Source organism: Microcaecilia unicolor, chromosome 9 (assembly GCF_901765095.1).
Source record: "Microcaecilia unicolor chromosome 9, aMicUni1.1, whole genome shotgun sequence".
NCBI lineage: Eukaryota > Metazoa > Chordata > Amphibia > Gymnophiona > Siphonopidae > Microcaecilia > Microcaecilia unicolor.
The window spans coordinates 145,997,021-146,020,770 of NC_044039.1; the positions used below are offsets into that span (position 1 = coordinate 145,997,021).

General features: G+C 45.2%; 1 protein-coding gene across 1 annotated transcript in view; it reads left to right on the plus strand.

Annotated features, from left to right (window-relative positions):
- The first annotated feature begins 10,993 nt into the window (after positions 1-10,993).
- INO80 (INO80 complex ATPase subunit) overlaps positions 10,994-23,750 on the plus strand; it is a 462,811-nt gene continuing 450,054 nt past the window's right edge. Inside the window, exon 1 of the mRNA XM_030213886.1 lies at positions 10,994-11,131. The gene's annotated coding sequence lies outside the window, so the exon portion shown is untranslated. The remainder of the gene's footprint in view (positions 11,132-23,750) is intronic.

A 23,750-nucleotide genomic window follows, 5' to 3' on the forward strand; every position in this document is an offset into this window, starting at 1 on the left:
TCTCCGGGCTCCAAGGTATGGCGACTGAGAAAGTCCGCCTTGACATTCATGACTCCGGCAATGTGGGCCGCTGAAAGCTGCTCCAGGTTCGCTTCCGCCCACTGGCATAGATTCATAGCCTCCTTGGCTAGAGGGGCGCTCTTGGTACCTCCCTGGCGGTTGACATAGGCCACAGCCGTGGCATTGTCCGACAGAACCCGTACCGGTTTCAACGCCAGTACCGGGATGAACTCCAAAAGCGCCAACCGAATGGCTCTGAGTTCCAGGAGGTTGATAGACCACTTTGCCTCTGCAGGAGACCAGAGTCCCTGCGCTGTCCTTCCCAAACAGTGGGCTCCCCAGCCCGACAAGGAAGCGTCCGTCGTGACGACAATCCACTCTGGGGTCACCAGAGGCATTCCTGCAGACAACTTGTCCATCTGCGTCCACCAGCTCAGCGCCTTGCGCACTGCTGGGCCCAAGGGAAGGCGCACAGCATAATCCTCCGACACCGGAGTCCAGCGCTGCAGCAGAGAGTGTTGAAGTGGTCTCATATGAGCCCTGGCCCAGGGCACTACTTCCATCGTGGCCGTCATAGAGCCCAACAGCTGCACATAGTCCCAAGCCCGAAGAGGAGAGGCTACTAGGAACTGGTTCACCTGAGCCTGAAGCTTGACAATCCGATTGTCTGGCAGGAACACTCTGCCCACTTGGGTGTCGAATCGAACTCCCAGATACTCCAGGGACTGAGTGGGGCGCAGCTGGCTTTTCTCCCAGTTGATGATCCATCCCAGGGAGCTCAAAAGAGCAACCACCCGGTTCACAGCTTTGCCGCACTCTGCATAAGAGGGGGCTCGGATCAACCAGTCGTCCAGATAAGGATGGACTTGTACTCCTTCCTTCCTCAGGAAGGCCGCGATGACCACCATTACTTTGGAGAAGGTCCGCGGAGCAGTAGCCAACCCGAACGGGAGGGCTCTGAACTGGAAGTGTCGGCCCAGTACTGCAAAACGCAGGAAGCGTTGATGAGGAGGCCAGATGGGAATATGCAAGTACGCTTCCTTGATGTCCAAGGATGCCAGGTACTCCCCTGCCTTCACTGCCGCTATAACAGAGCGGAGAGTCTCCATGCGAAAGTGCCGAACTTTCAAGGCCCGATTGACCCCCTTGAGGTCGAGGATAGGCCGGACAGAACCTCCTTTCTTTGGTACCACAAAGTAAATGGAGTAACGTCCCTTGCCAAGCTGATTTTCTGGCACCGGAACGACCGCCCCCAGGCGGATGAGATTGTCCAAGGTCTGCTGCACTGCCACAGCTTTGACCGGAGACTTGCAGGGAGAGAGTACAAACCCGTCTCTTAAGGGTCGGCAGAACTCTAGCTTGTAGCCGTCTCTGATGACTTCCAGCACCCAAGCGTCTGAAGTTATTGTGGTCCACTCGCCCAGAAACGAGGACAGCCGTCCTCCAATCTGCACTGGGGCGTGGACCAAGACCCCGTCATTGGGTACGAGACCCTGGGGAAGGACCGGAGGGAGCACCTCCGGGACGGCGGTCTCTGCGAAAGGAACGCTGCTTGGGGGAGAAGGTCCTCTTAAAGGAAGAGGAGGCAGAAGAGCCCGACCTGCCCGGGCGGTACCGACGGGCTTCCTGAAACCGTCCTCTGGAGGTACCGGGGCGAGCACTAGCTCGAGCCCTGACCTCTGGTAACTTCTTGCCCTTAGACGTGCCGAGATCGGTCACGATTTTGTCCAGCTCGACCCCAAAGAGCAGCTTGCCTTTAAAAGGCAATCTAGCCAGGCGGGATTTAGAGGCGTGGTCAGCAGACCAATGCTTCAGCCAAAGCCACCGCCGCGCAGAGATTGTCTGAGCCATGCCTTTAGCTGAGGCTCTCAAGACATCATACAGCAAGTCTGCCAAATAGGCCAAGCCCGATTCCAGGGCCGGCCAATCATCCCTCAAGGAAGAATCCGAGGGGGAAGCCCGCCGCACCATAGTCAGGCACGCCCTGGCCACATAGGAACCGCAAACTGAGGCCTGCAAATTTAAAGCAGTAGCCTCGTAGGACGACCTTAAGGCCGCCTCCAATCTTCTGTCTTGGGCGTCCTTTAGGGCCGTGCCACCTTCCACCGGCAACGCCGTTTTCTTAGTCACCGCAGTGATTAAAGAATCCACGGTAGGCCACAGATAGGCCTCACGTTCACTCACAGCCAAAGGATAGAGGCGGGACATAGCCCTAGCCACTTTAAGGCTCGCTTCTGGGACATCCCATTGAGCCGAAATTAAGGTGTGCATAGCATCATGCACGTGGAAGGTTCTAGGCGGGCGCTTCGTCCCCAGCATAATGGCAGAGCCAACAGGGGCTGAGGGAGAGACGTCCTCCGGAGAGGAAATCTTCAAAGTGTCCATGGCCTGTAGCAACAGGTTGGGCAAATCCTCTGGGCTAAAAAGCCGCGCTGCAGAGGGGTCATCCGCTCCAACCGAGCGGGGATCCGTCTCCTCCAAGGAATCCGCAAAGGACCGTTGGGAGACCTCAGACACGCTGCCCTCATCTACATCGGAGGAGACAAATTCCTCCAAGGCCTGGGAATCAACCCGAGGGCGTTTACCTCTGGGAACCTCAACCTCTTTACCAGACGAGGGAGCAGGGGCAGCGTTGTGCATGAGGAAGGCCTGATGCAGCAGCAAAACAAACTCGGGGGAGAAACCCCCCAGACTGTGCACTTCCGCAGCCTGGGCAACAGCCCTAGACGCACCCTCAACCGGCGCTCGCAAGAGCGGGGGAGAGACATGCTGCGCATCCAAGATGGCGTCCGGCGCGACACTCCGCGAAGGAGCCGCGCGGGAAGAACGGCTCTTAACTTTAGCCGCTTTTGTGCCGTCGCCCAAATTAAGGGCGTTCATGGCATTAATGTCTCCAACCTCAAGGGCGGCCCAAGAAGAAGCCGTCCGAGCCGCGTGGCCGGCCAAGATGGCGGGGGCGAGGAGCGGGGGATGGGCGTTTATGGCGGGAAAAACCGCCACGCCGGAGGAAGGACCGGGACATACATCGGTCACGAAACTGTCACCCAACAAGGGCGAATCAGGCTTGAAGACCCCCGCATCCCCTCTAGAAGCGCTCCAGCGATCCGGGGAGCGACCCTTTGCGCCCTCGCCCTCCGACGCCATATGCCACGAGGAGAAGAATCGGGGAACCCCCTGCCCGCTATAAAAAGGTAAAAATTACCTGCTGTCCGCTCCGAGCTGTAACGACCTGGTGTCCCAGTGAGTAGCTGCAATAGACGCTTAAATAAACGTCGAAATAAACGCCTTTAAGGACGTTCAAAAATTTTTTTTTTTTTTTTAACGGAGCCAGCGGGAGGGGGGAGAAAAGGAGGGACCTGGCACCACCAGGTTTGCACTTGCTCAAAAGAGCCCTCAACCCCAGGCACTCAACAAAACCTAAAAATTAGGCTTGGAGGCCTAGCCAGAGCTGCTGCTGTGTGTGACCACCACCTGCTGAGATAGAGAACATACTGAGGAGTTTCCGGCAGCACATGACCACATATAGGGAGGCAAAAGTTTGCTCTCTATCTCCACCTGCTGGTAGATGGACACAACCCACCAGTCTATGGATTGATCAGCTTGATGATATGGAACTATCTTTTGCTATCCTTAGGTCATTTCCTTGCAGAAAAAGGGTCCATAATGTTAACCCCCGTCCTTAAAAATCCCGACAAAAATAAACAATGTAACAAATTACAGGCCAGTGGTCTCTATCTCTTTACTAGTAAAGGTGATTGAAGGAATAGTTGCTCACCAAATTATGGATTATCTGTCCTCCTTTTCCCTTTGTCACCATATAGTCTAGTTTCAGCCTCAGTTTCAGCACAGAAACAGTCCTAACCACATAAATTGTTAACCTAAGGAAAGAAATTAGCCTAAGTAGGATGATCATCCTTATGCAATTTGATATGTCAAGTGCATTTGATGTGGTAGAACAGTTTGCACTAATGGAGAACTTAGTATAGGAGAGTCTGTCCTAAATTGGTTCAGAGGATTTTTTAAATTATAGATCCTATCGAGTCAAATCTCCTAATTCCATCTCCCCTCAATGGGCTCCAGACTGCGGAGTCCCACAGGGATCTCCCTTTCACACATCTTATTCAATATCATGATGTCCCCCTTAGAAAATGTGCTCAATGCCCATAGTTATAATAATGTTATTTATGTGGATGATGAAACCATCTACATCCCTTTCAAAGGTTCTACTGAAGAAGTGATATCTATCATCAGATCTGGTCTAGACCTGATGGAGAATTGGGCCTCCACCTTTAAACTAAAATTGAATAGAGAGAAAACAAAATTTCTGTTATTATCTAAACCTCACCGTGTCATAAACTGTCACAACTGATAATGTAACTTATCCATTGGAGTCCCAACTAAAGATACATGTGGGCTCATTTTGAAAAGAGAAAAACATCCAAAAAGAGGCAATCTGCATTTGGATGTTTTTCTCCCAAAAACGTCCAAACTGGTATTTTCAAAACCAAATTTTAGATGTTTTTCTATGAAGTCCATCAGAAGTGTGTTCAAATCACAAGAGGGCGTGTTAAGGGTGAGATTTGGGCATTCCTAACACTTAAGACGCTTTTCAGCCATAATGGGACAGAACAAAGCCATCCAAGACTAACACAGACCTTTTGAGCTAGACCTTTTTTTTATAATGAAAAAGGCACAAAAAGGTACCCTAAATGACCAGATGACCACTGGAGGGAATCAGGGGTGACTTCCCCTTACTCCCCCCAGTGGTCACTAACTGTCCCCACCCCCTAAAAATGTGATTAACCCATTAGTGCCCAATGTTCCCATATGGCTTATTATGGGAACATTGGGCACTAATGGGTTAAAAACATTACTTGCCAGCCTCTATGTCAACCTCAGATGTTATACTCAAGTCCGCTAGAACAGCATGGTGGGTGCAGTGCACTGCAGACAGGTGGACCCAGGCCCATACCTCTCCCTACCTGTTACACGTGGAGGAAACTGTGAGCCCTCCAAAACTCACCAGAAACCCACTGTACCCACATATAGGTGCCCCCTTCACACATAAGGGCTATGGTAGTGGTTTACAATTGGGGGTAGTGGGTTTTGCGTGGCTCAGCAGACAAGATAAGGGAGCAATGGTGAGATTTGTACCTGGGTGCATTTGATAAAGTCCACTGCAGTGCCCCCTAGGGTGCCCTATTGCTTTCCTGGGATGTCAGGGGGACCAGTCTACTAAAAATGCTGGCTCCTCCTACATCCCAATGGCTTGATTTTGTGCGTTTTGCACTTGGACCTTGTTTGTTTGAAAACGGACCAAAAAAACCAAAACGTCCAAATCATTAAACCTTTTATTTTCGAAAACAAAAGGTAGACGTTTTTTCTTTTTTTGAAAATGACCTTCTTTTCTATTCAGACTTTGGAATTTTTTTGCAAAACGTCCAAAGTCGGACTTAGACGTCATATCGAAAATGCCCCTCATGGTATAATAATTGATTTCTACATGTTCATTTAACATCCAAATCATAAAAACCTTTAAAGCAACGTGGAAACTAAAAAGAATCGGGCATCTCTTCCCTAATGCCTTTTATTCTGGCTGTAAGGAATCTTCCGTGAAAAAACTGCAGACAGCTCAAAATACAGCAGCCAGATTAATCTACAAGGTTACGAGATTTGAAAGTGCAGCCCCCTTTGCTTATAAAGTTACACTGGCTCCCAATCAAAGCCAGAATAACATCAAACTATGTACATTTGTTTTCAAAACTCTTTATGGTTTAACCCCTGATTATATGCAACATTTAATTGATTTCCTCCTTTGCAATGCTTTCCCTGGTTCAAGAGATTATCTAACTCTCCACTATCCCAGTTGCAAAAATGTGATCTAGAAGTTAATCTATATGTCCAGATTCTCTTATTTCTGTACCAAATGGTGGAATTCCCTCCTGAAATTCATCAGATGGGAACCTAATTATTTGATATTCCAGAAATACCTTAAAGCCTCTCTGTTTAAGCAATTTCTCACGGATCATCATAATTAATTCAAACCCCTAATTGTACAATCATTCGATTCCTCAGTTCTATTCTAATTGTTATTATACACGGACTATAAATTGTTACCTTTTTATGTCTAGTATTCGTTTCCATATTACATATTGTAATTACTCAATCCTCATTTATTACTACTTAATGTATACTATCCCACATCACTTTTGAACTGTTAATCACAATAACTTGCTAGCCACATTGAATCTGATCTATTGGGATAATGTGGGTTATAAATGAAATAAATAAATAAATAAATACATACATGTATTCCGCTAGAAAAACCATCCTTCATTACTGAAATGGAATTTATGTGGGATGTAAAGAACAAACCTTAAAGAAACTTCAGACTGCTCAAAACACGGCAACTAGGCTTATGTTTGGTAAAACGCGATTTGAAAGCGCAAAACCCCTCCGCGAAAAACTACACTGGTTCCCAGCCAAAGAACGCATCACCTTCAAAACCTGCACCCTGGTTTACAAAATCATCTACGGAGAAGCCCCGAGTTACATGACAGACTTGATCGACTTACCAATTAGAAATACATCTGAATCAACACGATCTTATCTAAATCTGCAATACCCAAGCTGCAAAGGACTTAAATACAAAACAACTTACACATCTAGTTTTTCCTACATAAGCACACAACTGTGGAACGCATTACCAATAGCCTTGAAAACGACGTACGACCACCTAAAATTCCGGAAATCACTAAAAACCAACCTGTTTAAAAAGGTATACCCTACTTATCCAACTTAAATGCCTAATCTCTGCAACACAAACAAACTAAAGCACGTAATGGACATAACACAACTCCTCTGTTCTCCGATTCCCTAATGTGGCTGTGCCACATGAACTTGATCTTAGCACATCATCACCGTGTATTTGTTCACACCGGAGCCTGCAAAGGCCTCTCCGGTACTATGTAAGCCACATTGAGCCTACAAATAGGTGGGAAAATGGGGAATACTGTCACACTGATCAGGAAACGTGAGCCCTTGGGCCACTACCGATAACCGGCAGCGGCAGAACCACCCAAACAGGCCGCAAGGCGGACCACAGACAGACGGGCACAAGCCGGACTGGAACAGCTGGACAGGAGCAGAAGCAATAAGTAGTAAGCAGAATAGTCCATGAAACAAGCAGAGTCTTACTGGCAGGCAGCAAAGCAGCAGGGAAACCAGGAACCACAGAGTCTGTAGGCGGGTGGCAATCAATAGGAAACCAGGAATCAAGCAAGGTCTTGGGCAGGCAGCAATCAGTAGAATAAAGCAGGAAGAAAGCAGAGTCTCGGATAGGCAGCAGACAGTAGAAAAGACCAGGAAACAAGCAGAGTCTTGGACCGGCAGCAGACAGTAGAACAAACCAGGAAACAAGCAGAGTCTTGGGCAGGCAGCAGACAGTCGAATAAACCAGGAAACAAGCAGCGTCTTGGGCAGGCAGCAGACAGTCAAATAAACCAGGAAACAAGCAGAGTCTAGCAGAAACAGAAAGTAGCAAGGATAGCATAGCAACAATCTCTCGCAGAACACTCTTCTGAGGACCTCTGTTGCAAAGGCAAACCAGAAAGTTCCCAGGTGCTAGATAAAGGCAATACCAGCTGAGGTCACGATTAAGGGTGAGGCTTGATTGCAGGAACAGCAGCACGGCTTGGCAAGAACAGGATCCAGGAACGGATTTGGCCAGACTGGAATGGGATTCATGATTTTCACCCAGGCTTCAGGATTTTCAAGCCGGCTTGACTTGGCTGGGGGAACCCCAACGCAAGTACAGCTTGGAAAATAGTCACAATTGTGACAGATACAAATGTAACAAATAAATAAATAACTTTGTAAGAGCGAATTTAAAAATAAAACCAACACCAAACCAATCCAGTACCTTCTCAACAATATCAATTTCCTCGAGTGACTGTAGTAAAAGTTTATGATCCACTAGAACTAGATCAAATGCTGCCGAAAGATCAAATTGTAGCAATACAGCGTATTTCCCTTCACTCAAGAAACATCTAGCATTATTTAACAAGGAACTGACAACTGTTTCTGTACTAAAAATGGGTTGAAACCCTAAGAGGAATGTAAAATAGAAAACGTATCCAAATACTGGTTTAATTGTAAAGTTACCAGTCCCTCCATCAACTTAGTAAAAAACAGAATTGATGCTATCGGTCTATAATTAGATGTGGTAGTAGCAATTGGGGTAATAATTATTTCACCCAAATTGGAGAGACAACTGACCTCTGGCCACACAAGGCAACCACAGCTACATAAAGTTATGTAGCTGTATAGTATATTGATAACTGGCAAACGGAACTGTGTATCTTAGCTACTCAATTACTGGATGAAAATCGTACCTCAGAAAATATAAAACTGACAGTGAAGTCAGTTTTGGACAAGTTTTGTGTACGTCAAGACAATGTGTTCACTACAGACAATGCTAGTAATATGAACCCTGCCTTTTGAGAAAACACATGAATTGGATGTTTGTCATGCTCTAACTCTTGTTTTGTCGCATGGGCTGCGGCAGACAAGTTTGTATGGCACTAGTTTGCCACCTGAGGTAGCCCAACTTATTGGCACCTCGAAAGAACTAGCGACATTGTCAAAAAGAATAAAAATTAACAATCAGCTGGTAACATCATTTAAACAATGTGTAGTAACATGATGAACAGTGTGCTGTTAACAATTAAATCAGTGGCAACAAATTTTTTGATCTCCATACACTGAATGCTCATCCAGGTTGTAATAGAATTTGTTTTTCGTCTGCTGGCTGATGTCATTCAAGTTTTGGAACCAGTGGATGTGGACACAAAATGCCTTTCTACTGACAAAAATACTTCACAATTCATTAGCACAAACTGAATATGCACAGGCACTGTTCAACTTGACAGAGATAGTGAATAGCAGCAGACATTCCAGATGACTTGTCTGTCTTGCAGCAACCCAGTAAGATGAAACTAGAGGAAACTTTATTAGGAGACCTCTATTCTTATTATCTTCAAATATATCTGAGGTATGTATATATTTTATTTTGTTAGCTATTTCAATATGTTATAGCTATTTGTAATGACAATACTACTTGCAAAATACACCTTCACAATCAAAACCATGCCATCTGCCTTTTCTCAGGGGGATGCATACATGACTACCACTGACAAAATTACTTATGACATCTTATCTTACTGGTCGTTAAAATAAACTAAACAGAAAAAATTTCCTGGAGTTGCCAGACAAGTCGCATATGATCTTAATGTTCATTTTTATCGGCTGTGTTCTTCAAGAGACAATCACAGCTAGGACCACATACTGTGGATGGACTTCTGCTTCTGAAGGAGTAAAGAAATAACTTTGTTAGTGGAGGAGTAGCCTAGTGGTTAGCGCAGTGGACTTTGATCCTGGGGAACCGAGTTCGATTGCCACTGCAGCTCCTTGTGACTCTGGTCAAAGTTACTTAACCCCAGGGGCGTATCTGCGTGGGGCCTCAGGGGCCTGGGCCCCCGCAGATTTCGCCCTGGACCCCCCTACCGCTGCCAACCCTCCCCCTCCGTTGCTCGCCTACCTTCGCTGGCGGGGGACCCCAACCCCCGCCAGCCGAGGTCCGCGTCCTCCTGCCGCTGCCGGCTGCCTTTGGTCCTTTAATTCTTCCATTGAAGCTGGCGCCGACGAAAGTTTCTTTTGTCTGACGTCCTGCACGTACAACGTGCAACGTGCAGCGACGTCAGATTCAAAAGAAACTTTTTCGTCGGCGCCAGCTTCAATGGAAGAATGAAAGGACCAAAGGCAGCCGGCAGCGGCAGGAGGACGCGGACCTCGGCTGGCGGGGGTTGGGGTCCCCCGCCAGCGAAGGTAGGCGAGCAACGGAGGGGGAGGGTTAGCAATGGCAGCGGCTGGGGGGAGGGGGATCGGCAATGGCGGCGGCGGCGGGGGGGGGGGCTATAATGTGCCCCCCCTCTCTGGCCCTGGCCCCCCCTACCGCCGCAGTTCAGATACGCCCCTGCTTAACCCTCCATTGCCCCTGGTACAAAATAAGTACCTGAATATATATATAAACCGCTTTGAATGTAGTTGCAAAAACCTCAAAAAGGCGGTATATTAAATCCCATTTCCTTTTCCCCTTATGGGGATAACGGAGATTACTCACAGGGACGGGTTAGATTTCTGTCCTTGTGCAACTCTCTAATCTGAAATTATGTCTAGCCACCCTCGTGTCAATTTTAAGTTTTTCCACAACACTTCAATTAAAACTGCTAAACAGCCTATAGAACGGAAAAAATTAACAAGCAAAACCAACTTTTGCTGATTCAGCTACAGTAAAACTACTAAGACGAATATAGAATCGGGCAAAGTTCCACCTGTAGAGGAATGGCACAGGCCTGAATTAAATTCCTAAATTTAGCATTTCAGCATTATTTTAAAACCGGAGGCATCGCGGAAGCAAGACACCTATTCTTTGAGTCCACAACACCTCACCTGTAATAATAAACTATGGTAGAGTGACGCAATTTCCTGCCAACCAGTGTCGTCGTCTAAACGAAATTCGAAGCTCGCGAGAGTTACTTTTCCAAAAAGGAGATCTGCTGGCTCATCGACGTCTTGTTATCATCATCGTAAACGTTCGGCAATTTCCGTCAGTCTCAGGCTGTATGAAGCGAACGGCCGAGTGTGTCGATCAAGGGTTACCCGAAATCGTGTTTGGAGTAAGGACTGGTTTGGGGCGCGTGTGGTTGACAGCTGCTGCTGGACTCCCAGTTCCAATATGAGGAAGCTTCGATCGGGGGTCGGCGGCTCTCTTTGCCCGTGGACTGTCTGTCTCGCACCAGCTCGATTGTTTTGGCCTGGCCAATGGCGCCTCTCCCCCCGCCATGGCTCCCCGTGTCCCTGCTCTCTCAGTGAGTGAAAGTGGCTGCCGCTGCCGGCCCAGCGCCCGCAGCCGCAGCGCCGCCGCCATCTTGGCGTTCCAGGAGCCGAGAGGCGGGTGGAGGAGAGAGGAGCGCGAGCGGAGGCGCAGCGCCCACAGGACGGAGCGCTCCAGAGAGAGACGGCTGGAGCCCGCAGAGGATCCTCCGCCTCCTCGCCCCGCGCGGGCTCCGAGGTATGACGGTGAACGGGCTGGGGGCGTACGGCAGTCAGGGCGGCCAGGGGTCTGGAGAGGCGTCGAAGCGGCCCCGCGGTCAGGGCCCGGAGGGAGGCTTCTTAGTCTGTATGGGCCTCCTCTTAAAGGGCCAGCCCCCTCCCCCACCTCCGCGGGGCTGGCTAGGAGGCCCCTGCGAGCGGGCTAATGACGAGGAGCCCCGGGGCCAACGGTGCAAGTTTGGAACTAGCCGCAGGGTCCCGGTGCAGCGCCGATAGCACGTGTGTGCGTGCTTCTTACATATATGTACAAGAAGTGCTCACACCTTGGCTTTCTCTGCAGGAATCATGACAGGGGTACATTATGTATGTAAGGGCTGTTTTTTTTTTTTCCAAGCCTGGGAACGGGACAGTGGCCGTGACCATGATTATGAAGACTTAAGTTTCCTAGCTGGAGAATGAGAACCACTAGTGAAAATAGAACTGTACCAATGGTATTCAGATGCTGATTTGAATTAAGGAAATCTTATTTGCTTATGACCGTGATTTTTAATTTCAGTTTAGGGATTTGGCTTTAGCTCAGCTGAGCTGACGCCTTTTTTTTTTTTTTTACTGCTTCTATTAGTTTTACCTTCTTAATACCAAAAGTAGTATTCACGTTGCTTACCAAAATATCTTTCAAAATGTATTAGGAACTCTTAAAACATACGATTATAATACCTTAAAGTTTAGAGTCTGTTACGTTACTAACAGATTGGGTGTCCTAGTTCCTGTAGGCGTGGACATCTGAATTGAGCCTTGTGACCTGAGCCTTTTCTGTGAGCTGTCGTTTCCCTGTACAGCTCTCAGTAATTAACCATTAATCTTCTGGGGTTTCTTTTCTCCCGATACTCTTTTTAAAATGGAAAGAACAACGGAGGGAGCATAATAAAGCATTGCATATGAAGATCACGTTTGAAATTTAAAAGTAAAACATTAAAATTTTTGTAACCTAGTGAAAGTTTAACATAGTAATTTACTCCTCTCGATTAAAGCTGCATATTTTCGGAAATGGACTGTGACTTCAAACTTATAAAAGGTTGCATGTTTTTCCATGCATCCATAAAACTATACTGTAATGCTGACAAAGCTGGTCATGTCAGTGTCAGAAGGGGTGACCATGCTTTTGTCCAAGGGCAAAGTAATAATTGATAGTGGGATAGCTTAAGAGTGAGAGTGTTGGAGATGGGCACCCTTATGCTGGTTCCACCCAGAACTGTTAGGTGGTCTGCTGTGTTAAAAAAAAAAAAATATATATATATATATGTATATTTGTTACATTTGTACCCTGCACTTTCCCACTCATGGCAGGCTCAATGCGGCTTACATGGGGCAACGGAGGGTTAAGTGACTTGCCCATAGTCATAAGGAGCAGCTGCCTGTGCCTGAAGTGGGAATTGAACTCAGTTCCCCAGGACGAAAGTTCACCACCCTAACCACTAGGCCACTCCTGTCTTATGCTAACATTTTAGGGTGCCCATTGACTTTTGGTTAGGTAATACTAAAGCAGTGTTTTGGGGATGCATAATTATCAACTTGGGCTATCATTAAGATGTTATTTTACCACATGTCCCATTTTATGCAGCGAGACCTAGTTTCTAGTAACTGGGGTTAACAGTAAAAAACCAAACCTGTATCCGCTGTTCATAACTTCCTTGTGGTTAGAGTAGTGGACTTTGATCCCGGGGAACTGGGTTCAATTCCCACTGTAGGTCCTTGTGACTCTAGGCAAGTCAGTTAACCCACTGTTGCCCCAGGTACAAATTAAGTACCTGTACATATAAGTATGTAAGTATTGCCATACTGGGACAGACCAAAGGTCCATCGTGCCCAGCATCCTGTTTCCAACAGTGGCCAATCCAGGTCACAAATACCTGGCAAGGTCCCCCAAAAAGTACGAAACATTTTATGCTGCTTATCCCAGAAATATTGGATTTTCCCTAAGTCCAATTTAATAATGGTCTTCACGTCTTGTTCCACTCCACTCATTATTTTATAGACCTCTATCGTATCTCCCCTCAGCTGTCTTTTCTCCAAACTGAAGAGCCCTAGGCGCTTTAACCTTTCCTCATAGAGATGTCATCCCATCCCCTTTATCATTTTTGTCACCCTTCTCTGCACCTTTTCTAATTCCACTATATCGTTTTTGAGATGTGGCGATCAGAATTGAACACAATATTTGAGGTGCTGTCACACCATGGAGTGATACAAAGGCATTATAATATCCTAATTTTTGCTTTCCGTTCCTTTCCTAATAATATCTAACATTCTATTTGCTTTCTTAGCCACAACAGCACACTGAGCAGAAGGTTTCAATGTATCATCAACAGTGACACCTAGATCCCTTTCTTGGTCGGTGACTCCTAACGTGGAATCTTGCATGATGTAGCTATAATTCGGGTTCCTCTTTCCCACATGAATCAATTTGCACTTGCTCACATTAAACGTCATCTGCCATTTAGATGCCCAGTCTCGTAAGGTCCTCTTATAATTTTTCACAATCCTCCCTCGATTTAACGACTTTGAATAACATCGTGTCATTAGCAAATTTAATTACCTCACTAGTTACCCCCATCTCTAGGTCATTTATACATATGTTAAAAAGCAGCAGTCCCAGCACAGACCCCTGGGGAACCCCACTAACTACCCTTCTCCATTGAGTATACTGACCATTTAACCCTACTCTCTGTTTTTTATCTTTTAACCAGTTTTTAATCCACAATAAAATAGTACCTCCTATCCCATGACTCTCCAATTTCCTCTGGAGTCTTTCACGAGGTACTTTGTCATAGTCCTTCTGAAAATCCAGATACACAATATCAACCGGCTCACCTTTATCCACGTTTGTTCACCCCTTCAAAGAAATGTAATAGATTGATGAGGCAAGATTTCCCTTTGCTAAATCCATGTTAGCTTTGTCTCATTAATCCATGCTTTTGAATATGCTCTGTAATTTTGTTCTTTATAATAGTCTCTACCATTTTGCCTGGCACCGACGTAAGACTCACCGGTCTATAATTTCCCGGATCTCTGTATATAATATGTAAACTGCTTGAATTGTAACCACAGAAAGGCGAGTATATCGAGTCTCATCCCCTTTCCCTCTTAACCTGTGGCTTTTCTTGGGCAATGAGTATAGGTGTAATAGATAAACACTGGCTAATGTGCATTTCTTCTTAGTTTGATTTTCAGCCGGACATTTTTCCAAGCCTGACTTTCTCTTCTTTGAGCCTGTTGGGACCGGGGATATTATGGAGTCAGAATTCATTTGTCCTCATCTGTAATCAAACCACCCTTCAGTCTCTACCTGTCTTCTTTGTTTTGACCTAATCTTTCGTCACACCATGAGTCCAGCATAGAAGTTCATCGATGTTTATTTTTCCTCTTGCTTCAGCCTGTCCCTTGTACGTTGACATTGGTCTTGCTAGCATCTTGTATACCTTTTTCCTCTTATCTAAGTCTGGATTTCCTTATTACTATTAACACTGCTCATCTCTTCAAACATTTGGCCTTGGTACTTGCTTTGACCTCTTTAGCAAAATATATTCTTGCATATGTTTTTGCTACTAAGTATCTAAGCCCCTCAGTTATGCAGTGTCCTCTCTCAAACTTTCATACTTTACATTTCGTCTCCATGTCTTTGTTACTATAAATTATGTTTCTGATCTTCAGTCTTCCTGTTCATTTTACCCACCTTTGAGGACTTTTCTACTATTTTCTTGTTTTAAAATTTTTCCTGAAGACAAATAATGTCGATGATTATACTTTTAAGAACATAAGAATAGCCATACTGGGTCAGACCAGTGGCCCATGTAGCCCAGTATCTTGTTTCTGGCAGTGGCCAATCCAGGTCACAAGGACCTGGCAGAAACTCAAATAGTAGCAACATTCCATGGTATCAATCCTAGGGCAAGCAGTTGCTTTCCCATGTTTGTCGCAATAGCAGACTATGGACTTTTCCTTCAGGAACTTATCAAAATCTTTTTTAAACCCAGATACACTAGCTGCTGTTACTACATCCTCTGGCACAGAGTTCTAGAGTTTAACTGTTCTTTGAGTGGAAAAATATTTTTCTATTTGTTTTAAAAGTATTTCCATGTAACTTGATAAACTTTAGTGTGCCCTAGTTTTTGTACTTTTTGAAAGAGTAAAATATCGATTCACTTCTATTCGTTCTACACCCCTCAGGATTTTGTAGACATCAGTCATATCTTTCCTTAGCCAATATATTGAACTTTTTCGAGATCTTGTTAGGTATCTGTGACCTGATTGGCCACTGTTGGAAACAGGATGCTGGGTTTGATGGATCTTTGGTCTGTCCCAGTGTAACACTACTTATATACTTATCTCTTTTCCAAGTTGAAGAGCCCTTTAGCCTTTCCTCATATGAATTTGGTCGCTCTTCTTTGAACCTTTTCAATTGCGCTATATCTTTTTTGAGATACGGCGACCAGAACTGAACACGATACCCAAGGTGAGGTCGCACCATGGAGCGATACAGAGGCATTATAGTATTTTTGGTCTTATTTGATATCCCTTTCCAATTCCTAGCATCCTTTTTGCTTTTTTTGGCCACAGCTGCACACTGGGCAGAAGATTTTATCTTATTGTCTACAATACCACCTAGATCTACACCTTCCCAATTGTAGAGGAAATAAATACAAGACCTACTACGCATCCAGTTTCTCCTTTTTTGGGCAGCCAGCTTTGGAACGCTCTATCCAGACCAATCCGATTAATAAACAACTTCTTGCCCTTTAGAAAAATGCTGAAAGCTCATCTCTTTAAGCAAGCCTACCCTAATGCCCCAACCTAATCTCGCCAACCTCCACTCCCAATTCTGTTCTGACTTAAATACCAACCTCCCATCCTTCTCTTTCCATCTCTCCTTAATTTTATCCCTCCTTACCTCTTTTCTCCCAAATTACACTATCCTATCCTGTCTACCCTCTTTTATCCTAGTCATATATTATGTAGCTCAACTTATCATACACTACTAAGCCCGACTTTATATTTATTACTGTTTTATTGAAAATTCTATTCTTAATTTTGTATTTCAAGTTACTATGTAAGCCGCATTGAACCTGCATTGTGTGGGAAAGCGCGGGGTACAAATGTAATAAATGGGTGCTGACCCCAAGCATCAGTAACTGTGATTTGGATTATTCCTCCCAATGTACATCACTTTGCATTTGTCCACTTTAAATTTCATTTTAATTGCGGTCCTGCAGATCCACACTTCCCGACCCAGGACCTATCTGAAGTATGCCTTTGTGGTCTAGGGTAGGACGGGCCTCAGCAATCCTCAGTCTCTGCTGCCCTTGCCACTCTTAAGTTCAAATTGTCAGCTGAAATCTTTAGGTGGGTGAGGGGGCTTGGGCATGAATGCTGTAGCCTATGGTGCTCAGCGTTTAACATCTCCCCCCCCCCCAAAAAAAAAAAAACATAAACACTGACTTGTAGACATTTATTTTTGTTAATCACCTGCATTAACAGTGATTAATCAATAGCACTAATATAAAATATATATATAGAGAGAGTCTGGAATAAGCAGCTCTTAATGTTTTGTTGAAGCAATATTTCATATATGTGTTGGAATAGCTTACATTGTGGTGCTCATTTTCGAAGCGTATGGAAGCCCATGTGCTTTAAAAGTCAAAATCTTGATTTTTGCAATGGCAGAATAGGGGTGCCCAAATAGCAAGGGGGCGTGTTCTGGGCAGATCTGGGGAAACCTGAAATCTGGATGTCCTACAGCAATTGGCGAAGGGGAAGAAATGTCATGTCTAAAGAGAACAATGTCCTTATTTAGGTCTGTTTCAGGAACGTCCAAGTTACAGAAATGTGCTCTGATTGAGCAGCTGTCCACTGGAGGGATTAAGGCATGACACCACATTAATCCCCCAGTGGTTGCCCTCTGAAAATGAGGCTGGATATCAGGTTCTGTGATACATTCAGGTATTGTGGGCATTCTTAACAGCAGGAAGCAGGTCAGAGGCGTAGCCTAATGAGTGATGCAGTTAACTGGGAGCCAAGGGACCCAGGTTCAAAATCCCACTTCAATACTTTATTTATTTTAAATTGTGAGTGTTTCAGAAACAGAAAAAATATCCACTACCAACACCTGCAATCCTGATGCTATTGAAGTGGTGTACATCCAAGTACAGCAGGTATTTTTCTGTTTTGGAGGGCTTACAGTTACAACCAGAGAGTTAAAGTGGAATTTGAACCTGGGTCTCTTGGTTTCCAGTCCACTCCACTAACCACTAGGCTGATCCTGTGCTCTGCATGGACGTCTGCGTTGCCATTTTCTAAGAATGTATAGAGACGTACATTTCCCTTGTTTGTCCTTATTCAAAATTTGAACATTTCGGTATGTAAAATGGATCTTAATGCTGGATGTTTCCAGCGCATGGACATCCATCTCGCACATATTCAAACAAACTCTATCCTGTTTGAAAATATGTGTGAGATGGACGTCCTTTCGAAAATGCCCCTGAATGTGTTTGTGTTCACTCCTCTTTCAAATGCAACTAATTTTGTACATTACATATATATGTTTGTAGTCTGCTGCTTAGCAAATATTAAAGTTAAGCAAAATTGGATCCTGCAGCAAAAGTGGATCCAACTTTAGCCAATTGCAGTTGCGTAATTCTCATTGCAAGCTCACGTCACCTACTCAGACAGTGGTTTAATAACTGTGGAGTGGCACTTTCTTCATCTACAGTGGGTAGAAGCCTGGAATGTGGATTAAGGGGATGTAAAGAAAAAAAAAAAGAAGCTGTACATAAGTTATTGCCACACTGGGACAGACCAAAGGTCCATCAAACTCAGTATCCTGTTTCCACTCCAGGTCACAAATACCTGGCAAGGTCCAAGAAAAGCTCAATACATTTTATGATGCTTGTCCCAGAAATAAGCAGTAGATTTTCCCAAGTCAGTTTAGGAAGCCGTCCAGACCCTTTTTAAACCCTGCTGAGCTAACCGCCTTTACCACATTCTCTGGCAACGAATTCCAGAGTTTAATTACACGTTGAGTGAAGAAAAACTTTCTCCGAGTTGTATTAAGTTTACTACTTTGTAGCTTCATCGCATTCCTAGTATTTTTGGAAAGAATAAATGGTTCACATCTACCCGTTCCACTCCACTCATTATTTTATAGACCTCTGATGCAAATATGATAGTCATCACCTGGACCACATTTTCCCAAAGTAGGGGAAGGAACTCCTTCAAGGCCAGGTGCACCGTCTGCATCTCCAGGCGGTCGATGGACCACCATGACTCCAGAGATGATCAAGTGCCCTGGGCCACGTGGCCCAGGCAGTGAGCTCTCCAGCTGAGGAGACTTGCGTTGGTAGTCACCACCACCCTTGAGGGGCTTCTAATGAGATCCCCCCCCCCCCCCCCCCCCCGAAGGTGCCCAGATAGTCACACCAGTCCAGACTTGAAAGTTAAGTGCTGGCTTGTTTTTGGCTAATTGGAAAAGTTAAAAAGTTCATATATATTTTTCTCACTGTTGCACTTTAAATGAGCTTAAGAAAGTGGTTTGAAAACAGCGTGGTGATAGTTATTTATGTTTGATGGAGGAAAAAGGCTCTGTAACCCCGGTCAAAAATGTATGATTATATGACTCACGGGGTGAGTTCTTCATCGGCTAAAAAACTTCTCTATAATATTGTGGTTCAGTCCTTGTTTGAGTTAAAGGCACTTTAAATGACTGCACATAAAAAAAAAATGGAGTTTTAGCCCAATGATAGAAATTAAGTACTGGGTTGAAAGTTTAAACATGTCTCACTAAAGACTACAGTCCTTTAGTTTCTGAGGGCTTTTCTCCTACACATAAAAAGATATTTCAGCATTGTTTGAATATCGTATACTAGTGCAAAATGTTTGCTAGAATCAGAAGAGGATCCCAGATACTTTTCCTTGGATGAGTCTTATGGGATTCCTTCTGAGCCCTCTCTACCACCTAAAAGGAGACCAGGCTTTCTGGCAGAGACTTTCTTTCCCATCTTTTGTAAAGGAAATGGCTGATGCCATTCCATTTCCTTTGGAGGATGAACCCAGGGCCAAGATGCTCGAGGTCTTGGACTATACATCTCCTAAGGAGGCTGTGACTGCTTCTCTCTACGTGGTACTCAAGGCAGTCCTCGTTAGGAACTGGGGGGTCCCCTCTGTCGGTCCCTGTTGTCTCCAAGAAGATTGACACTCAGTATCAGATCCACAGTGAGCCTGGGTTTGTGTGGCCTCAGTTGCCTTGCGACTCCATGGTGGTGGAATCCGATCTCAAGAGACATGAGTACTAGGGACTATGCCTCGGCTCCCCCAGGGGCACTTATGACACTTCTGATGTGGCATCCAGGATCTCTGCTCAGAGTATAACAATGCGCAGACTCATGGCTGTGTGTTTCTGACTTGGAACATTCTGTTCAGCAGAGGTTGGTGGATGCCCCTTGCCAGGGGATAACCTTTTTGGAGAGAAGGTTGAGGAGGTTGTTGACCAAATCAAGAAACACACTGATACTATCTATTCTCTGTCCCGCTTGGCGCCTTCTGCATCCACCTCCTCATCTAGGAGGGTTTTTTGGCAAGTCAAGGAGTGCTCCCTACTACTTCTCTAGGCATAGGTACACTCCTTTGGCTCGTCAGCCTGCTCAGACTCATCCACAGGACGCTCGGCTCGTCCTTGTCAACAGCATGCGCCTAAGACCTCTGCTGCTCCCCAGTCAAAGCAAAGGACGAGTTTTTGACTGGCTCCAGCAGAGCATAGCTGCAGTAAAAGTGTCCATTTTAGACGACTTGCTGGTTGGGGGAGGTTAACATTTTTTCACTAAAGGTGGCGTCTCATAACCTCCAGCCAGTGGGTTCTTCAAATAGTTCGTCTCTGATACACCCTCATTTGGCATTGCAAACCCTCAAATTACCCACTGAGAGTGCATTCATTCATCTCTCAGCACAGGCAGGTACTTGCAGTGGAACTCTCCGCCATTCTCAAGGTTCCTGCGGTCGAACCCATTCCACCAGGGGAAGAAGGGCAGGGATTCTATTCCAGGTACTTCCTTGTACAGAAAAAGACAAGGGGGATGCGTCCCATCCTAAACCTGAGGGCCCTGAACAAATTTCTAGTCCAAGAAAAGTTCAGGATGGTTTGTCTTGTCACCTTTCTCCATGATTCAGAAAAATGATTGGCTGTGCTCTCTGGACTTAAAAGGATGGATATGCTCATATCCCGATATGCCTTGCCCACTGGAAGTATCTTCGATTTCAACTGGGAACACTAACCCATTATAAACCATAAGCTGTATTTCTTTGTTTATTTCTCTGTTTATTACCCTCCTCTCACCTACCAACACCCATTCTGTTAGAATATCAATGAAATGCTTTGATGTCCCCATGCATACCCCCACCCTCCTACTCTGTCAGACTGTCAAAGTAATGCTTTGATGTTTCTCTTATATATACTACCTGCTACCACATTTGCTTATTTCCGATCTGACGAAGAAGGGCAACCTTCGAAAGCTAATCAAGAAATGTATTAAGTTATGTCCAATAAAAAAGGTATCATCTTATTTTCTTTTCCATGTTTTATTTTGTTTGATTTCTATTGATAAACTGGGAACACATCACTTTCAGTACTGCATGTTGCCTTTGGCCTTGTGTCAGCTCTCGGAGCATATTCAAAAGAATGGATTAATGAGACAATCAACATGGATTTAGTGAAGGGAAATCTTGCCTCCCCAATCTACTACATTTCTTTGAAGGGGTGGGTAAAGGTGAGCCAGTTGATATTGTGTATCTGGATTTTCAGAAGGCGTTTGACAAGTACCTAATGAAAGACTCCAGAGGAAATTGGAGAGTCATGGGATAGGAGGTAGTGTTCTATTGTGGATTAAAAGATTAGAAAATAGAGAGTAGGGTTAAATGGTCAGTATTCTCAATGGAAAAGGGTTCCCTAGGGGTCTGTGCTGGGACTGCTGCTTTTTAACATATGTATAAATGACCTAGAGATGGGAGTAACTAGCAAGGTAATTAAATTTGCTGATGACACAAAGTTATTCAAAGTCATTAAATCGTGGGAGGATTGTGAAAAATTACAAGAGGACCTTATGAGACTGGGAGACTGGGTGTGTAAATGGCAGATTACATTTAATGTGATCAAGTGCAAAGTGATGCATGTGGGAAAGAGGAACCCGAATTATAGCTACGTCATGCAAGGTTCCACATTAGGAGTCAGGGACTAAGAAAGGGATCTAGGTGTCGTCGTCGATGATACGTTGAAATCCTCTGCTCAGTGTGCTGCTGCTGCAGCTAAGAAAGCAAATAGAATGTTAGGTATTATTAGGAAAGGAATGGAAAACAAAAATGAGGATGTTATGATGCCTTTGTATCGCTCCATTGTGTGACTGCACCTCAAATATTGTGTTCAATTCTGGTTGCTGCATCTCAAAAAAGATATAGTGGAATTAGAAAAGGTGCAGAGAAGGGTGATGAAAATGATAAAGGGGATGGGATGACTTCCCTATGAGGAAAGGCTAAAGCGGCAAGGGCTCTTCAGCTTGGAGAAAAGGCAGCTGAGAGGAGATATGATAGAGGTCTATAAAATTAATGAGTGGAGTTGAATGGGTAGATTTGAAGCGTCTGTTTACGCTTTCCAAAAATACTAGGACTAGGGGGCATGCGATGAAGCTACAATGTAGTAAATTTAAAATGAATCGGAGAAAATGTTTCTTCACTCAACGTGTAATTAAACTCTGGAATTCGTTTCCAGAGAATGTGGTAAAGGCGGTTAGCTTAGTGGAGTTTAAAAAAGGTTTAGATGGCTTCCTAAAGAAAAAGTCCATAGACCGTTATTAAATGGACTTGGGGAAAATCCACTGTTTCTGGGATAAGCAGTATAAAATGTTTTGTACTTTTTTGTGATCTTGCCAGGTATTTGTGACCTGAATTGGCCACTGTTGGAAACGGGATGCTGGGCTTGATGGACCTTTGATCTTTTCCAGTTTGGCAATACTTATGTACTTATGTCTTCACCAAGTGTTTAGCAGTAGTCGCAGCATCGCTACGCAGATTGGGAGTCCATGTGTTCCCATATCTTGACATTTGGCTGGTGAAGAGCACCTCTGAGTCCATGCGGATGACTATTCGGGTGCTGGAGCTACTAGGGTTCATTTTAAACTACCCCAAGTCCCATCTACACCCTGTCCAGCAGTTGGAGTTCATAAGAGCCCTTCTCGATATACAGATGGTTCGAGCCTACCTCCAAGAAGCCAGAGCATACAATCTTGTTTTACTGGTGTCCAAGGTTCAAGCCTCTCAGCCGTTCACAGCTCAGCGGATGTTGAGATTGCTGGCCCTCATGACTTCCACAGTATATGTTACACCCATGACACATCTTCAGATGAGTTCAGCTCAATGGACCCTGGTTTCTCAATGGTATCAAGCCACGAGGAGTCTGGAGGATGCCATCCAAGTGTCCCCAGAGCTTGCTCGCTCTCTTTAGTGGTGGACTGTTTGATCCAGTTTGACTCGGGATTTTTCATTCCAAATTCCATAGCCTCAAAAGGTGCTGACGATGGATGCATCTCTCCTGGGATGGTGAGCTTGTGTAGATGGGCTTCACACTCAAGGAACTTGGTCTCCACAGGAAACGAATCTTCAGATCAACCTCCTGGAGCTTCAAGTGGTCTGGAACGCTGTAAAAACTTTCAGAAATTGCCTGTCCCATCAAATTATTCTTGTTCAAACACAATCAGGTTGCAATATATTACATCAACAAGCAGGAGGGCACTGGATCATGCCCTCTGTTTCAGGAAGCTGTCCAGATGGGGCATTGGGCTTGCCAGCACAGCATGTTCCTTCAAGCCACTTTATCTGGCAGGCACAAACAACACCCTGGCTGACAGGCTGTGCAGGATAATGCAGCCACTTGAGTGGTCTCTTCACGTTGGCATGGCCCGCGAGATCTTCCGAGCATGAAGCACTTGGATATTTTTGCCACTGAGATCAACCACAAGGTCCCTCAGTTCTGTTCCAGGCTTCAGGCCCACAACAGACTAGCGTTGGATGTCTTCCTTTTTAATTGGGGGACAGGTCTCCTTTATGTGTATCCGATACCTCTAGTGGGAAGGACTTTGTTGAAACTTGTGCAAGACCGTGGAACCATGATTCTGATTGTGCCGTACTGGCGTGGCAGATTTGGTTCCATCTGCTGGAATTATCTTCCGAAGAATCGTGTAGATTAGAATGTTTTCTGACCCTCATCGCTCAGAACAAAGGGTCGCTTCTACATACTAACCTCCAGTCTCTGGCTCTCACAGCTTGGATGTTGAGAGCTTAGAATTCGCTTGGGTCTTTCAGAGGGTGTCTCCCGAGTCTTGTTTCCAGGAAAGGTTCCACTAAGAGGTGTTACTCTTTTAAATAGAGAAGGTTTGCTGTCTGGTGTGAGAGCAGGGCCCTGGATCCTCTTACTTGTCCTACACATACCCTGCTTGAGTACCTTCTACACTTGTCAGTTTCTGGTATCAAGACCAACTCCGTAAGGGTTCACCTTAGTTCAATTAAGGCTTACCACACGTTGATGATATGCACATCTCTGGACAGCC